Source organism: Phocoena sinus, chromosome 19 (assembly GCF_008692025.1).
Source record: "Phocoena sinus isolate mPhoSin1 chromosome 19, mPhoSin1.pri, whole genome shotgun sequence".
In the NCBI taxonomy this organism is placed as follows: Eukaryota; Metazoa; Chordata; class Mammalia; order Artiodactyla; family Phocoenidae; genus Phocoena; species Phocoena sinus.
This window is the reverse complement of record NC_045781.1, coordinates 27,199,569-27,216,237: the sequence shown is the minus strand read 5'-3', so window position 1 is coordinate 27,216,237 and position 16,669 is coordinate 27,199,569.

Below are 16,669 nucleotides of genomic sequence, written 5' to 3'. Positions count from 1 at the left end.
ACTGGATTGACTTTCAGGGATACAGTTCAGGTACTAAAAAGACTGGAAATACTAGATTGGTTCTACTCTTCATTTTGAGGTTGCTTACCTAAATAAGTCCTAAATCTTATCATTCACATATCTATCTATGGTAATGTGTAGATTCTGAAGCAGCAAAAATAATTTCCGATGGGATTCTCCAGGGTGTCCAGTCTGACTAGGGAGCAATTCCTTTTGGCCTAGGGGAATTGTTTGTCAGGTGTCTTCACCCCCCCGCCCCGCTTCTTTATGGTACACTTGGGTAGGAAGTTACTGTGCACAGCCCACACTTAAGGAGTGAAGGCATGCTCCACCTCCTTGAGGACAGAGTAATTATTTGCAGTTCTTATGAATTTGAGAAATTTGTTGCTTCTCCCCTAATTTATTTGCTCAACTATTTATATCCATATGAACTCATGGATATTTATATTATACTTTGAGTTATAATCCAATACTATTTTATTTATATTGCTGCCCAAGTTGTTCCACCATTGTCCATTGGGAGCTCTTTCAGTTGACTCCTTTGTCCCTTTGATATACCCACATCAATGTGGGTTTTTTGTTTTGTTATGCTTTTTAGTTTTTTAGCACATCCTTACTTTCTGCTATTACAAGATGCTCCAGGCTCATTTTGTATATCTCTTACCCAAGTCCAATAAATCAGTTAATTCTCCAAAGATGTGCAACCTTTAAAAGTCGACTTTTTCTTCCTTGAGAATATTTTGGTTCTTATTTTCAGATTTAGCTGTGCTCAGAAACTTTTATTGTTAACTTCTCCGTATGTCAGTCCAGAGGTGCAGGTATTAGAAGAAAGTTTTCAGGTTCTATTACTAAATAGGAGTTTAGAAATAGACTTGCAATTTCTCTTCTGAGGCTCCTATATCACCAGTGTCAAATGCTGTAGCTTGTTAACAAGAAAGCTACTACCCAGAGAGGTAGTAGAAATGCCAATTAGAGTCAGATAACTTATTTATAAATGTACGAATTCATTTCACGTTTTATCATGGGGCAAAGCATGCCTTGCCCCTTTAACTGTCAAGATTACTGAGCTGGGCAGAACGAATGACATGTTCTCCAAATGACATTTCTGACTTCCACAGCTGCTTCCCTGCTCCCCAAAGGCTCCCACTTCTCCTGAATTCACAGGGGGTGGGCTTTTTTTTTTATTGCTTTTAAGGATTGTTTTCCGTGGAAAGAAGAAAAGATGAGTTTCCCTTGGTTAAGTAATAGGTGTGAAGAGAGCAGTTTATGCACATAAGAAGGATAATCTTAACCCTGGGCAAGTTCTTGAGTTGGTTTATTGAGTGATATTTTTAAGAAGTGGCAAAATATAACACACAGCCTTTTCCTAGTCATTCTAGGTCTCAGGCCTGTGAAGGAAGTCTTTCCCTTGGTAATGTGTAGAATCTGAAAGAGCAAAAGTAATTTCCGATGGGATTCTCCAGGGTGTCCAGTCTGACTAGGGAGCAATTTCTTTTGGCCTACAGGAAAGTAGTACATTCGGATTCGGGAAAAAGAGAGGCCACCTCTGGCGGCTGCCTCTTTCTTCTGGAGACTCATATTATTAGCATCCTCTTTTTCGGCTGCGACTGCATCTCAGTGGACTGGCCAGAGGAAATGTAAATCCAGCTCCTCCCCGACTCCAAAATCAGGCAGCAAGTGAATTACTCAACGTGAACTCAATTAACAATACCAATACCTGTCATAGAATCCTGAACAAGATGGACAATTTAGGGGCAGGATTTAGCTACATTTCAAAAATGTGGCAAGGTGAATTAGGAAAAGGGAGCAGGGAAGTTTTATTTCTGGTTTCTACTAAGATACCTGATTGATTTGTCAAATAACCATCACAAGTTTTATAGATACTTGGAATAAACTTTAAATATGTGTGTATGTCAGTGTCCCTCCAAAATAAAAGAAAATTGTTCAGAATACCAGAAAGCTGTTGACGCAGATTGGTTGAGATCTGAAAGCTCCGAAATTCACTGTAGTGTCCTTTTTTTAAAAAATTCTTTTGCCTGGATGAGTCATTTGACATAAACTCAAAAGTTCCTCTCCAGATACAGAATGAAATGCCATTACTATTGGAATTGCTAGTCACCCTTTGATATATTAAACCTCACTTGTTCAATCATATTTATTGCAAGCTGTGAAATAATTACTAGCTATAACCTTGGTTCAGGAGGGTTCAACTTTTCCTTTGAATAGCCCCTTCGTTATGTAGGGCTGTGCTTCCAAATTAACCATCCATCAGGGGAAATTTGTGTTGAGGCCAGCTTTCTGGACTTTGTGCCCTGGAGCCCAAATCTACAGGTCTCCTTCGGCTTCAGTTTGGGCAGGCAGATCAGGTGTGATGAGAGGTGGAGGGCTCTCACCATTCCCACTAAGTGATCTCATGGTTGATACAGAATGGGGACTCAAATTGCAGGGCTATTAAACTGAAAGGCCTCCTTTACACTTGTCCGTTTCCAGGTAGAGCTTGAAAGGTATCCACATTAAAGTTTACTACGTATGAAATGTACATAATGGCGCAAGGCAAAATGTGTGACAGTCTCCTGGCAGGATTCATCAATCATTCCAGACTTTTTTTCAGTAGGGATAAACAGCTCAGCAGGACTCAGTAAGGGTTTACATCCCAGGAATCTTGGTTTAGTAGAAATACATCCTCTGAGATATCTTTTATTAATAGCTCTTTGGGGAGAAAAGGTTGTAAGAAAATTCCCCCTTCTTGGACCATGGATTTATTACTAAAAGCCCATATCAAATCTCTTGATCCATTAAGTACTGTATGTTACTATACATCATAGGTGACTGTCTTTGGAGAAACAGTGACACAGTGCATAAGACAGACAATACTTTGTGGATTCAGTACACTTTGTTGCTCCTCATTTTTTTTTTTTAACCAAGAGTGATCAGGAAATGGGATGTACCATGCAGTTAGATATTTGGTTAACTGTAAATATATATTTACTAATATATTTGCTAATATTTGAGCAATTTTCAAAGATTAAAGAACAATGAAATATTCACACTTTTAAAATATGCCAAATTTTCACCAGCTAAAATTTTCATTTTTAGCTAAAAGTAGCTAACATTTATTGAGTGCCCAGTATGTGCTAGACACCCTATTAACTGCTTTAGGTGCATTAGCTCACTGATTGTTCTTCATTTTTCTCTGAGGTAGGCGCACATATTGGCTTCAGTTTAATGAGTTGATAATTGAGGCTCAGGGAGGTTAAGTGTTTTGCCCAAGGTTTCACAGCTATTCAGTGATGGAGCTAGGATTTGAACCAAGGCAGGCTGCCTGTCCTCTAAACTGCCTGCCGAATAATGTAAAGTGCTACTGTGGTCTAGGCTAACCTCTTCTAATATTCCAGATGTAGGCCAGCTTTAACACACCAGAATGGGAACTCTCTGAATCTCAAGATAGTCCTTTGTTATAAAAAAGCATTTTCCTTTATTATATAAAAATCTCAATTCTTGTAGCTTTTTTATCCACTGCTTCTGATTTTATCCCTAGTATATATCAAAGCACTTTAGGAACTGGAGAGTCTTGTTCGGGCATTGAGTGTTTTTATTTTAATTATTATTATATGAAAGGTGAATCCCGCTTCTGTGTGGTAGCCCTGCATGTATTTAAAGGCAACTGTTATGACCCTTCAGCCCCATCCACCACTTTTTCAGGCTGAACATCATCAGTCGCTACAAGTATCTTTCATAGAAAATAATAATGATCATAATTATAATTCTGGAGGCTTGTGCCAAGCACTTAGATAAGTATGAATCTCCTGAGTCCTCATGGGAACCCTGTAATATTTTTCCATTTTATAGATGCAACAACTGAAGCTCAAATCAATTAGGTTACATATTCAGGCCTTGTAGATGGCAGATGAATTTCAAACCTGAGTCCATCGGACTCCAAAGCCTTTGCTCCTACCATGATGCTTTTGGTGGCAACCCTTCTAAGGCTTTTCTATTGTTGAGCTCCAGAATCCATTGTTAGGCATAGGACCAGGTAGCCACCCTGTGATCTCCTTTTCCTTCCTGATTATTGGTCCCAAAGCCCCAGTCGCCTCACTTCTCACCTGGATAACTACCCATATTTACTCTTTCTTTTGTGGGGGCTTCTGTCAAAGTGGCTGCAGAATGGATTCCAGTCGCCTAGCCCCTATTCCTTTTCTTTATCATTCCTTACAGGGGTTCCAATGGAAAATCAAAATGATGCAAAAATATCCTATGTGGGTAGCTTCTAGCCAGTCTTTCATCTGGGAATATGGTGACCAACTCATCCCAGTTTGCCTGGGACTTTTCCAGTTTCAGCACTGAAAGACCCACATCCCAGGACCTCTTCAGTCCTGGGCAAACCAGTATGTTTTTAGTCACCTTAACTGGGAGGGTAAATGGACAAGCTCTAAGCATAAAGGGTCTTTGGATGGGCTTGGGACAGGAGGGGAGTGTAACTGAACCTCCTAAAATTGAACACAAAATTTTCTATTGATTAGAGAGTCACAATCATGCCGCCAGTAAATGGCAGAGACAGCTTTCAAACCCATGCCAATGCTAAGTCCAAGTTAGACATAGTTGTGCCCTTACCAAACACTGGCCCTAGGGTGAGTTCTCCTAGAAAAGTGCAAGTGGCATGGGCCTAAATATCCTTGAGTTACTAAAATTTGTATGTAAGAAGAGATTCCCAGAATGTAGCATTTCAGGCATAGTCTGAATAATGTAAACTAAGACTTCTGAATCTGTTCTTCTAGATACTGTATCAATATACCCTTAAGATATAGTCATAGCTTTGGGGAGGCAGAGACATCATTCCTGACTCTAGATTTCATTTAACACCCAAGTTTTCTCATTTGAACTAACGTTAATCTGTGTTCCTGCCATTTGTATTTTTTTCTCCCTCTATTATTTTTGGGTGCCTGACAATACTCTTATAATTATTTCAGATTTCTGAATGTTAGTTTGTATTCTAGATTTTCCTGTGGTTAACATCTATCTATGCATGTAAGCTAAGTGCCTAGTGACGCCTCAAAAATAACAGTGTTACAGATAGAAAACAATTGCATGTTCACTGAAACTATAGATAATTGCCTGGTTTGGAAACTTCTTGCCTTTTGGAATATGACAACTGCAAATAAAACTTAATGTGAATACCTTAGAAGTTGTATTTTGCCATCAGGGAGTTGATTTCTTGCTTGCTACAGTAATAGTCGTTAAACTATCTGGTTATCTAACCTATTTCAACCAGAAAAAGAATAACAAGACAATATGAGCTCAAGTATACACACGTGAGTATCACTGAGAAAGATTTCTCACAAATAGTGTTTTATGTAGGTAAGAATTCAGTTAAACACTTTACATATGTTACCTTATTTGATCTTCACAACAAACCTATAGTGATCATTAACATTTACTGAGTGCTTACTATGAGTCAAGCACTGTTTTTAGTACCTAACTTGTATTATCTCATTTAATGATGGCAATCTCCCTAGGAGGAAAAGTTGGGAATACTTTCTAAACCTGGCCAAAGGTGGCTTAAACTGGTGAAATTACTTATTGTTTGCTCTACAGGAAATCTCAAAGCAGGCCTTACCAGGGCTCAGTAACGTCCCAAAGGACTCAGTCTCCTTTGATACTTTCAATTCTGACAACTTCAGTGAGTCATCAGTGTATTGAAAGATGGCTGCAACAACCCCAAGCATCACATCTTCATAGAAAAACACCCAAAGCGGGAAACAAGAGAGGAAGTGGCAAAGGACCTCTTCTCTGTACTGTTCTTTAATTCTCAGGGAGGAAAATCCTTCCTAGATGACCCCAGAAGATTCCCTTTTTCAACTCATTACTTAGAATTAGGTCATACCATCATGCTCACCTTCCAGGGAAGCTGGCAAAGTGAATTTGAGGCAAAGAAAAATGAAGTTGCCTTGATTGGCTTAGAACAGTGGTTCTCAAACATTTTGGTCTCAGGACCTGTTTTCACTATTAAAAACAGAGAGCTTTTTTTTATATGAGTTATATCTATTGATATTTACCATATTAGAAATTAAAATTGATAAATGAAAAAGATTAAGGTGTTAACAATAACAAGAAACAAAATGCATATTAATATTAAAATATTTTTACTTAAAAATGTTTTCCAAAACATTAGCAAGAAGAGTGGTATTGCTTTATGTTTTTGTAAATATCTTTAATGTCTGGCTTAACAGAAGACACTTGGATTCTTCTAGCTCCTTCTATTTAATCTGTTGTGATAAGTTGCTTTAGTTGAAGTATATGAGGGAAATCCAGTCTCACACAGATATTTAGTTGGAAAAGTTAGGAAATTTTTAAAAACCCTTTTTAGATAAGCGCAGGTATTCTTTATTGACACTCCCCAAACTCACCAAGTGGAAGTATTTTAAGGTTCCTTGCAATGCGAAATCTGAAACCATATCAATGAACACTTTGAATTCTGTTTCATTAAAATTCATTGGTCTCTTTTGTAATTTGAAGGGACCTTTTACCCACCTTTTATGACTTTGTAACCTCATGCATTGGTCATTTGGAAAATATTGGTTTATTGAGTTATGCAGATTTTCCAAATGTTATATTTTATTAAACAATGTAAAAAATCATATTCATCAATATCACCATTGATATCATCACAAATCTTTACATGTTGGGAAGTTGTCAAATCTTTCCGTGGCATATACAGATTTTCCAAAATTCTGATTTTCACTTGAAAGCTCATTTTTCGTTATTGGCAGCAAGTACTATCAGTTGTTTTCCTTGAAGTGTGAGGTTTATATTGTCTGCCAAATACCTAAGTCTGGATAACCATGTTTTTTTAGTTGTTATTTTAAGTAAAAATGATGTTCCATGATAAAAAGTGGTTAGTTCAGCCTATAACTCAGAGCTTTGCACAGGTTGCCTTTCCTTGAGACATAGTCCTTCAGTATGCCCAGAAATGCTTCACGTGTGCTTCTCATTTCATCACACACAATTAAAAGATGTGTATTCAAAGGTCAGGATTTAATTGAATTACTTCTAATTCGTTAGTAATTTTACTCTTCCATCAAGGATTCTTTTAAGTGAAACTGGCTTTTTTTTTTTTATGGTAGTATATGGCTACCATGCAGTTTGGTGCCCCTGCCTTAATTCATTCTAGAGTACCAGCAGTTTTACCCACCATTGCTTTCACCACAGTGAAAAAGGTAAATAATGTCTTAGTATTCTTATGAAAATATTTCTTTTTTTAAAATATTTTCTTGGCCGTGCCACACGGCATGTGGGATCTTAGCTCCCCGACCAGAGATCGAACCCGTGCCCCTTGCATTGGAAGTGCAGAGTCTTAACTACTGGACTGCCAGGGAAGTCTGAAAATAGTTTATTTCTTGCAGACTCCCTGAAACGGTCTCAGGAACCCTAAGGGTCTGTGGACCACACTTTGAAAACTGCTGTTTTAGACCATTAATAATTCATCTCCTGAAGCTGGACAGATAGCTGAGCAAACAAAATCAAGGTTTTATTAGCAGTGAAGAGAGAAGAATGCCTGTTGTATAGACACCACTGCATGCAAGACAAGTCTGAGTTCTGAGGCAGCAGGCTCAGGCCTGGGACTCGACTACAGGGTTGCCTGGCTCCTTAGCATTGGCTTTTAATCACTCTTTTTTTTAATCTGCCTCCCAGGAAGTATTGTTAATGCCCAGCCCGGAAAGCTAGTGTGATCCTGCTGTTCTTCAGTTCCTCCCCGCCCCTTTCATGGAATTCATGCCCTCCACTATGTCTGTAGGACATTTCTCCAACTTCTCCCCTTTAGCTTTAGCTACACCCAACTCATTCATTCTCTAGTTACATGCTACCCCTTGCTGTTCCCATTGTTCTCCAATCACAGAGCAGCACGTGCCTCCATCACTGCCTGCTGAAACCCCACCAAGACCATATACCACCTCCTTCATGAAGGCTTCCTGGTTCTTCCATCAAAATTAATCTGTCTTCTGTGACCTCATATTATTATAACGTTGACTGCACCTTGCTGTGTGTTACATAGATTTGTGTCCATGCCTGTTTCTCCTGCTAAATTTCGATTTCATTAAGGTTGGGGGCCCACAGTTTTCTTCATCTTTATGTATTAGATTGTTTCTAGCACAGGTCATGGGCATCTCATAGATGTTCACAACTGTCGGTTGGGTGGAATTTCACCCACAAAATGTTCTGATAGAGCATGAGGCATACTACTGAATGCCTGAAACGATCTATCCCTTCATTGGCTAGACATAACAGAGGACAGTTAGGATTGGTTTTGATACATATTCACCACTAACTTGACATATTTTTAGTCTTCTGAGAGTTGCTTCATAATCAGATGTAAGTGGAGAAACGTAAATGCCACCTCTTTGATTTTATTTTTCTGTTTTCTTTAACATGTTTTATTTCCTTCATACCAATGTGCATGATGAAATGAGAGATCATTTTTGGATATGAATTCTTCCCTGACTCAAAGTCTTTGAGGTGGTTGATATGAAAATTGGTACAGGTGTGTGATTCTTACACTAATTTAAGCTACTTTATCAAACAATGCTCATGCAAATGAAAAACTCTGGATTAAATTTTTTCAAGTTACTAAAATAAAAGTGCATGAAAAATAAAACTCTTATCTAGACTATTCCTCCTAAAGGCTAGGTGATGAGCCTCAGTGAATAACTTGCAAACCTACAGTAGTATAGTTGGAAAACGGAGGTGACAGGGCTTGTTCCGCCATGACTCTGAAGAGCATTTATCAAATGTCCCCTTAAGGAGAACTTCTCACTCTGAGATGTTATACCAGGGACTCTGTAGAAGAAGGAAAAGTCTGTGATTCAGGGAGTGGTAAACTTGTTTTTAGTCAGGTTTATTGAGTTATAATTTACATACAGTAAAAGTCATTCTTGTCAGGGTACAGTTCTATGAGTTTTGACAAACACTTATAGTTGTGTCACCACCACATTCAAGAAACAGAAGCAGCACTGCCATTCCCTCCGAATGCTCTCTCTTCCTCCTTTGTACTTAACCTCTTCTCCACCCCAGCCCTGCGTGCACACTTACCCTTGTTTTGTCTCTATAATTTTGCCTTTTCCAGAGTGTCATATAGATGAGATCATACAGTGCACAGATTTTTGTGTCTAGCTTCTGTCACCTAGCACAATGCATTTAAGTTCATCTATGTTGAAGGAGGTATTGGTACTTTTTCTTGCTGAGTAGTATGGCATTGTTTACTTATACCGTAGTTTATTTTTGACCAACTGAAGGACATGTGTTTTTAGTTTTGGAGGATTATGAATAAAACCACTATAAACATTTGCGTACGTGTCTTTGTGTGAATATAAGTTTTTATTTCACTTGGGTGAATGCCAAGTCAATTTGGAGTGGGATTGTTGGGTCATATGGTATCTTTAGGTTATATGTATTTTTATAAGAAAAAATATATATTCTTATAGAAAAAATATTTCCCCTGAGAAAATTATGACTATTCATGGTTATTGAGGTGAGCAGAGTCATGAATCACCTAAAACAATACATGATAACGTTATTGTTGTTTGGTTTGAATGGTATGTTGTTTGGTTTGTGTGGTATCTTTGCAGCAGATTCAACTTCCTAATTACGTTTGCTCTGAGCTGATGTTTAAATGAGTCAGTGTTCCCTGGGCACACACCAGTGTTGCAACCAAGCAGAAGGCTGCAGGTCAGAGAGGGGACAACCAACTGAGGATATCAGTGTGGCCACAGATAATCCACAAAGTGGATAACAAGCATGCAGACAAGCAGTTGATGCCTACAATATTCTAATAGTTACATTGACAATTGCCCTATTTTGCTCGTGCAGGATACTGAGTTTTTATTCTCAGAGTGCAATATAAGTCAGGATCATCCCCATTCCTTAAAGTGAAAATATAAAATTTGATTTTCCCCAAAAGGCATATCCCAACTTCCACCTCATCCAAGTCAATCGGCAACTGTCCATCGAGTGCCCACTCTCCTTTTCTCTACTCTTTGATGCTTGCCAGGGGAAGAGTTTGGCACGTGAAAAATAGTGTTTGTCCTTTGGAAGCCTTACTTAATTTGTTCAGGGAAATGAGGTTTGTATAAGAAGAAACAGTGATAATCAGATAATCTGTTACTGTGAGCTAAAGTGGACAAGAGGATGGGTGTTTTAGGAGCACAGAGAAAGGAAGACTCATGTGATAGGGCAGGACAGTTAGGAAAGGCACAACAGAAGGGATGCGTACTGGGAGGCAAGTCTATTACAATGATCTCCATGAAGATTGGGACCTCCTTGTCTCTGTTGTGTCCCCAGTGTGGGATATGGCCCTTGCATGAGCAGATATTTATCAAATACATGATAGGTACGAGGTTTTCTTTTGTGCCTCATATTTTATTATATTTAGTTTTTGCAAATTATAAGAGTGATACATGCTCATTGCAAAACCATCAAGCATTATGGACTTAAACAGGGAAAGCCTGTAATATAATTTGTGTCTTATCCTTGAGATAGCCCCTGGTAAGTTTGATGTTTATTTTGTAATTCTTCACATGCACACCTACGCTCACACACTCACAGCTGTACTATTTTGCTACTTGCTTTTATCACATATTCTTCTAGCTCAGCATAGAGTTTTATTTCGTTTTTTTTTTGTTTGTTTTTGTTTTTGTGGTACGCGGGCCTCTCACTGTCGTGGCCTCTCCCATTGCGGAGCACAGGCTCCGGACGCACAGGCTCAGTGGCCATGGCTCACGGGCCCAGCCGCTCCGCTGAATGTGGGATCTTCCTGGACCGGGACACGAACCCGTGTCCCCTGCATCGGCAGGTGGACTCTCAACCACTGCGCCACCAGGGAAGCCCTCTATTTCGTTTTTTTAAAGCCATGACACTCGACATCCTCATTGTATAGATATACCCCAAATTTATTTTTTCAACCTCCTGTAGATGGGCTATTGGGCTTTTTAAACGGGGGGTTAGAAAGGTGGAGAGTAGTGAGAGAGGACTAGAAACACTGGTAATAGGGAGAAGTTAAGAAGAACTGTTCTTCTGGGAAGGGAAAAAAAGAAAAATGTGAGGGAAAAGTCATTAGTGAAAAATTTCACACCTATGATAGAAACCATAACTTTCTTAAAGATGAAATAAATTAGAATATGAAAAGCCAAATTATATCTGGAAGAAAGTATAGGAGGATATTCTTATGATTTCAGAGGAGGAAAAGATTTCTTAAGACTCAAAAAGTGCTATAAATAAAGGAAAGGATAGATGAATTTGACTATATTAAATTTGTTTGCAGTTCTTCTCAGTAAGAGACACCATAAGGAATGAAGAATAAGCCACAAATTGGGAGAAGAATTTGCGTCATCTATAGCTGACAAAGGATTAGTATCTAAAATGTATTTGAAAACTGCTCTAATCATAAAAAGAAGCAAAGAAAAGGTAGAATAATGCACGAAAGCTAAAAAACAGATGTTTCATAAATATTTGAATAGCCTATAGACGTATGAAAAGATAATCTCATTAGTAAGCTAGGAAATGCAAAATAAAATATCACCATTTTGAAGACTTGCCCAATTGGTAAACATTTAAAATTCAAACAACCAGGTGACAGCAAGGACATGGGAGACTGGGAAATTTCATTCACCACTAGTAGAAGTATAAATTATTACCACAACCATGGAAAAGTGTTTGGTGGTGTGTTCATTGTATTATGCTGCATAACACATTACCATAAAGTTTAACAGCTTAAAATAACATTTATCATTCACAGTTTCTCTGGGTCAGAAATCCTGGAATGGCCTTGCTGGGTTCTTTGTCTCAGGGTTTCACACAAGGCTGTAATCAAGGTTTTGGCCCAGGCTCTGGTCTCATCTCAAGGCTCGACTAGAGAAAGATTCACTTTGAAGCTCACTCATGTATTGATAGTTGTTGGCAAGATTCAGTTCCTTGTGTATTGCTGGACTAGGGGCCTTGGCTCCTTGCTGTCCTCTGGTTAGAGGCCTCTATCTGGTCCTTGCTACATGGATCTCTCTACAAGGCAGCTCACAACATGGCAGCTGGTTTCATCAGAGTGAGCAAGTGAGAAAGAGTGACAGAAGCCACAGTCTTTTTTTAAAGAGCTTTATTGAGTAATTCACATAATATTTGCCCATTTAAAGTATTCAGTTTAGTGGTTTTTATATTCGCACATTAGTGCAGCCAACACTACCATCTAATTTAAAAACGTTTTTATGACCTAAAAGGAATTTCATCATAAATACAGTCAATTGATCTTTGACAAAGGGGCAAAGATAATACAATAGGGCAAAGAAAGCCTTTTCAACTAATGGTGCTGGAACAACTGGACATTCACATGCAGAAAAATAAATCTAGACAGACTATACACACTTCAAAAAATTAACTCAAAATGGATCATAGAGCTAGATGTAAAATGTGAAACTATAAAACTCCTAGAAGATAATGTAGGAGAAAACCTAGGTAACCTTGGGTACAGTGATGACTTTGTAGATTCAACACCCAAGGCACAATCCATGAAAGAAATAATTGATAAGCTGGACTTCATTAAAATTAAAAACTTCTCTATGAAAGATAATATCAAGAGAAAGAGAAGACAAACCACAGGCTGGGAGAAAATATTTGCAAAAAAATCTGATAAAAAACTGTTATCCAAAATTTATAATGAACTGTTAAAGCTCAACAATAAGAAAACAAACAACCTGATTTAAAAAAAAATAGGCCAAAGATCTTAACACATACCTCACCAAAGAAGATATACAGATGGCAAATAAACATCTGAAAAGATGCTCCACATCATATGCATCAGGGAAATGCAAATTAAAACAACGAGGTAACGCTGCACCTTTTAAAATGGTCAAGATCCTGAGCATTGACAAAGCCAAATGCTGGTGAGAATAAGGACCAACAAGAACTCTCACTGATTGCTGGTGGGAATACACTTTTGGTGATTTCTTACAAAACTGAACATATTCTTACCATACGACCCAGTGATTTTGTTCCTTAGTATTTACCCAAAGGAGCTGAAAACACATCCACACAGAAACCTGCGCATGGATATTTATTCTCACTTTATTTATGATTGCCAAAACTTGAGAGCAACAAAGATGTCCTTCAGTAGGTGAATGGATAAATTAACTCTGGCACATCCAGACAATGGAATATTATTCATTACTAAAAAGTAATGAGCTATCAAGCCATAAAAAGACATGGAGGAGCCTTAAGTGCATGTTGTCAAGTGAAAGAATTCAGTCTGAAAAGGCTGCACACTGTGTGATTCCAACCAGATGACATTCTGGAAAAGGCAAAACTATGGAGGCAGTAAAAGGATCAATGGCTTCAGGGGTTGCGTGGAGGGCAGGGAGGGAGGCATGGAGCACAGGACTTTTAAGGTGGTGATAATACTCTGTATGATACTATAATGATGGGTATATGTCATTATACCTTTATCCAAACCATAGAATGTACAACACCAAGAGTAAACCATATGGACTCCGGGTGTTAATGATGTGTTAATGTAGGTTCATCAATTATGATAAGTGTACATCAAAGATATCACTCTGGTAGGGGTTGGTGATAATGGAGGAAGGTGTGCATGCATGAAGATGGGATAGATGGGAAATTTCTGAACCTTCTTAAACCTAAAACTATTCTAAAAAAAAAAAAGTCTTAAAAAAAAGAGATCCCATACTCATTAACAGTCACCACCCCTTCCTGCCCTCTACCACCCCCAGCCACAGGTAACGACACTAATATGCTTTCTGTTTCTGTGGATTTGCCTATTCTGGATATTTCACATAAATGGAATCACACAGTACATGGTCTTTGTGACTGGCTTATTTCACTTGATAATTTTTAGGGTTCACTCATGTTGTAGCATGTATCAGTACTTGATTTTTTTTTTACTGCTTAGTAATATTCCATTGTATGGATATACTCCAATTTTTTTTCCATTCATCAGTTGGACACTTAGGTTGTTTCCAGTTTTTCACTATTATGATTGATACTGTTATGCACATGTGTATACACGTTTCTGTGTGGACATAGTTTTTATTTCCCTTATGTATATACTTAGGAGTGGAATTTCTGGCTTGTATGGTAACACATTTAACTTTTTAAGGAACTCAAAACTGTTTTCCATAGCAGCTGTACCATTTTTACATTCTTACCAGCAATACATGAAAGTTCCAATTTCTCCATGTCTTTATCAAAACTGTTATTATTATGTTATTACCTGTCGTTTTGATTATAGCTATCCTAGTGGGTATGAAATGGTGTATCATAGTGGTTTTGATTTGCAATTCCCTAATAACTAACAATATTAGTCCTTATTGGCTATTTGTAATCTTATTTGGAAAAAATATCTGTTTAGATATGTTGGCCATTTAAAAATTATGTTATTTATCTTTTAATTGTTGCATTATAGTAGTTTTTTTATATGTTATAGATATATATTTCTTGTCAGATATGTTATTTGCAAATATTTTCTCCCATTTCGTGGGTTGTCTTTTCACTTTTCTGATGGTGTCCTTTCCTAAAAATTTTGTGTTTTTTTATTGAAGTATAGTCATTTAAAGTATTATATTAGTTTCAGGTGTTCAGCATACTGCTTCAATATTTTTACAGATTATAATCCATTTAAAGTTCTTACAAAATAATGGCTATAGTTCCCTGTGCTTTACAATATGTCCCTGTTGCTTATCTATTTTATACATAGTAGTTTGTATCTATTAATCCCATACCCTTATTTTGCCCCTCCCCTGTTCCCTCTCTCCGCTGGCAACCACTAGTTTGTTTTCTATGTCTATGAGTCTGTTTTGTTATATACATTCGTTTTATTTTTTAGATTCCACATGTAAGGGATAATATACAGTATTTGTCTTTGTCTGACTTATTCCGCTAAGCATGATACTTTCTAAGTCCAGCCACATTGTTGCAAATGGCAGAATTTCAGATGACATGGTACTTTATATAGAAAACCCTAAAGTCTCCATCATAAAACTATTAGAACTAATAAATGAATTCAGTAAATTTGCAGGATACAAGTTTAATATATAGAAATCTGTTGCTTTTCTATACACAGATAATGAACTATCAGAAAGCAAAAGCAAAAAAAAAAAAAATCCTGTTTAAAATCTCATCAAAAAGAATAAAATACCTATGAATAAACTTAACCAAGGAGGTGAATGACCTATACTTTGAAAATTATGAAACACGGATGAAGGAAATTGAAGATATACAAAAAATGGAAAGATATCCTATGTTCTTGTGTTGGAAGAATTAATGTTGTTAAAATGGCCATACTACCCAAAGCAATCTACAGATTTAATGCAATCTCTATGAAAATACCCATGATATTTTCACTTAACTACTTCAAGTAATCCTAAAATTTATATAGAATCACAAAAGATCCCCAATTGCCAAAGCAATCTTGAGAAAAAAGAACAAAGCTGGAGGTATCAATGCTCCTTGACTTCAGACTAAACTACAAAGCTACAGTAATCAAAACAGTATGATACTGTCACAAAAACAGACACACAGATCAATGGAACAGACTAGATGGCCATCGTCAAAAAATCTACAAACAGTAAATGCTGGAGAGGGTGTGAAGGAAAGGGAAGCCTCTTGCACTGTTGGTGGGAATGTAAATTGATACAGCCACTATGGAGAACAGTATGGATGTTCCTTAAAAAACTAAAAATAGAACTGCCATATGACCCAGCAATCCCACTACTGGTCATATACCCTGAGAAAACCATAATTCAAAAAGAGTCACGTACCACAATGTTCATTACAGCACTATTAACAATAGCCAGGACATGGAAGCAACCTAAGTGTCCATCGACAGATGAATGGATAAAGAAGATGTGGCACGTATATACAATGGAATATTACTCAGCCATAAAAAGAAACAAAACTGAATTATTTGTAGTGAGGTGGATGGACCTAGAGTCTTCCATACAGAGTGAAGTAAGTCAGAAAGAGAAAAACAAATATCGTGTGCTAACACATATATATGGAATCTAAAAAAAAAAAAGTTCTGAAGAACCTAGGGGCAGGACAGGAATAAAAATGCAGACGTAGAGAATGGACTTGAGGACACGGAGATGGGGAAGGGTAGGCTGGGATGAAGTGACAGAGTGGCATGGACATATATACACTACCAAATGTAAAACAGATGGCTAGTGGGAAGCAGCCGCAAAGCGCAAGGAGATCAGCTTGGTGCTTTGTGACCACCTAGAGGGGTGGGATAAGGAGGGTGGGAGGGAGACACAAGAGGGAGGGGATATGGGGATATATGTATGCATATAGCTGATTCACTTTGTTATACAGCAGAAACTAACACAGCACTGTAAAGCAATTATACTCCACTAAAGAGATTAAAAAAAAAAAAATCGGGGCTTCCCTGGTGGCACAGTGGTTGAGAGTCCTCCTGCCAATGCAGGAGACATGGGTTCGTGCCCCGATCCGGGAAGATCCCGCATGCTGCGTAGCGGCTGGCCCCGTTGTGGGCCGCAATGGGAGAGGCCACAACAGTGAGAGGCCATAGTACCGCAAAAAAAAAAAACAAAAAAAAACAAAGGCAGAAGACCTAATAGATATTTTTCCAAAGAAGCCATACAGATAGCCGACAGGCATA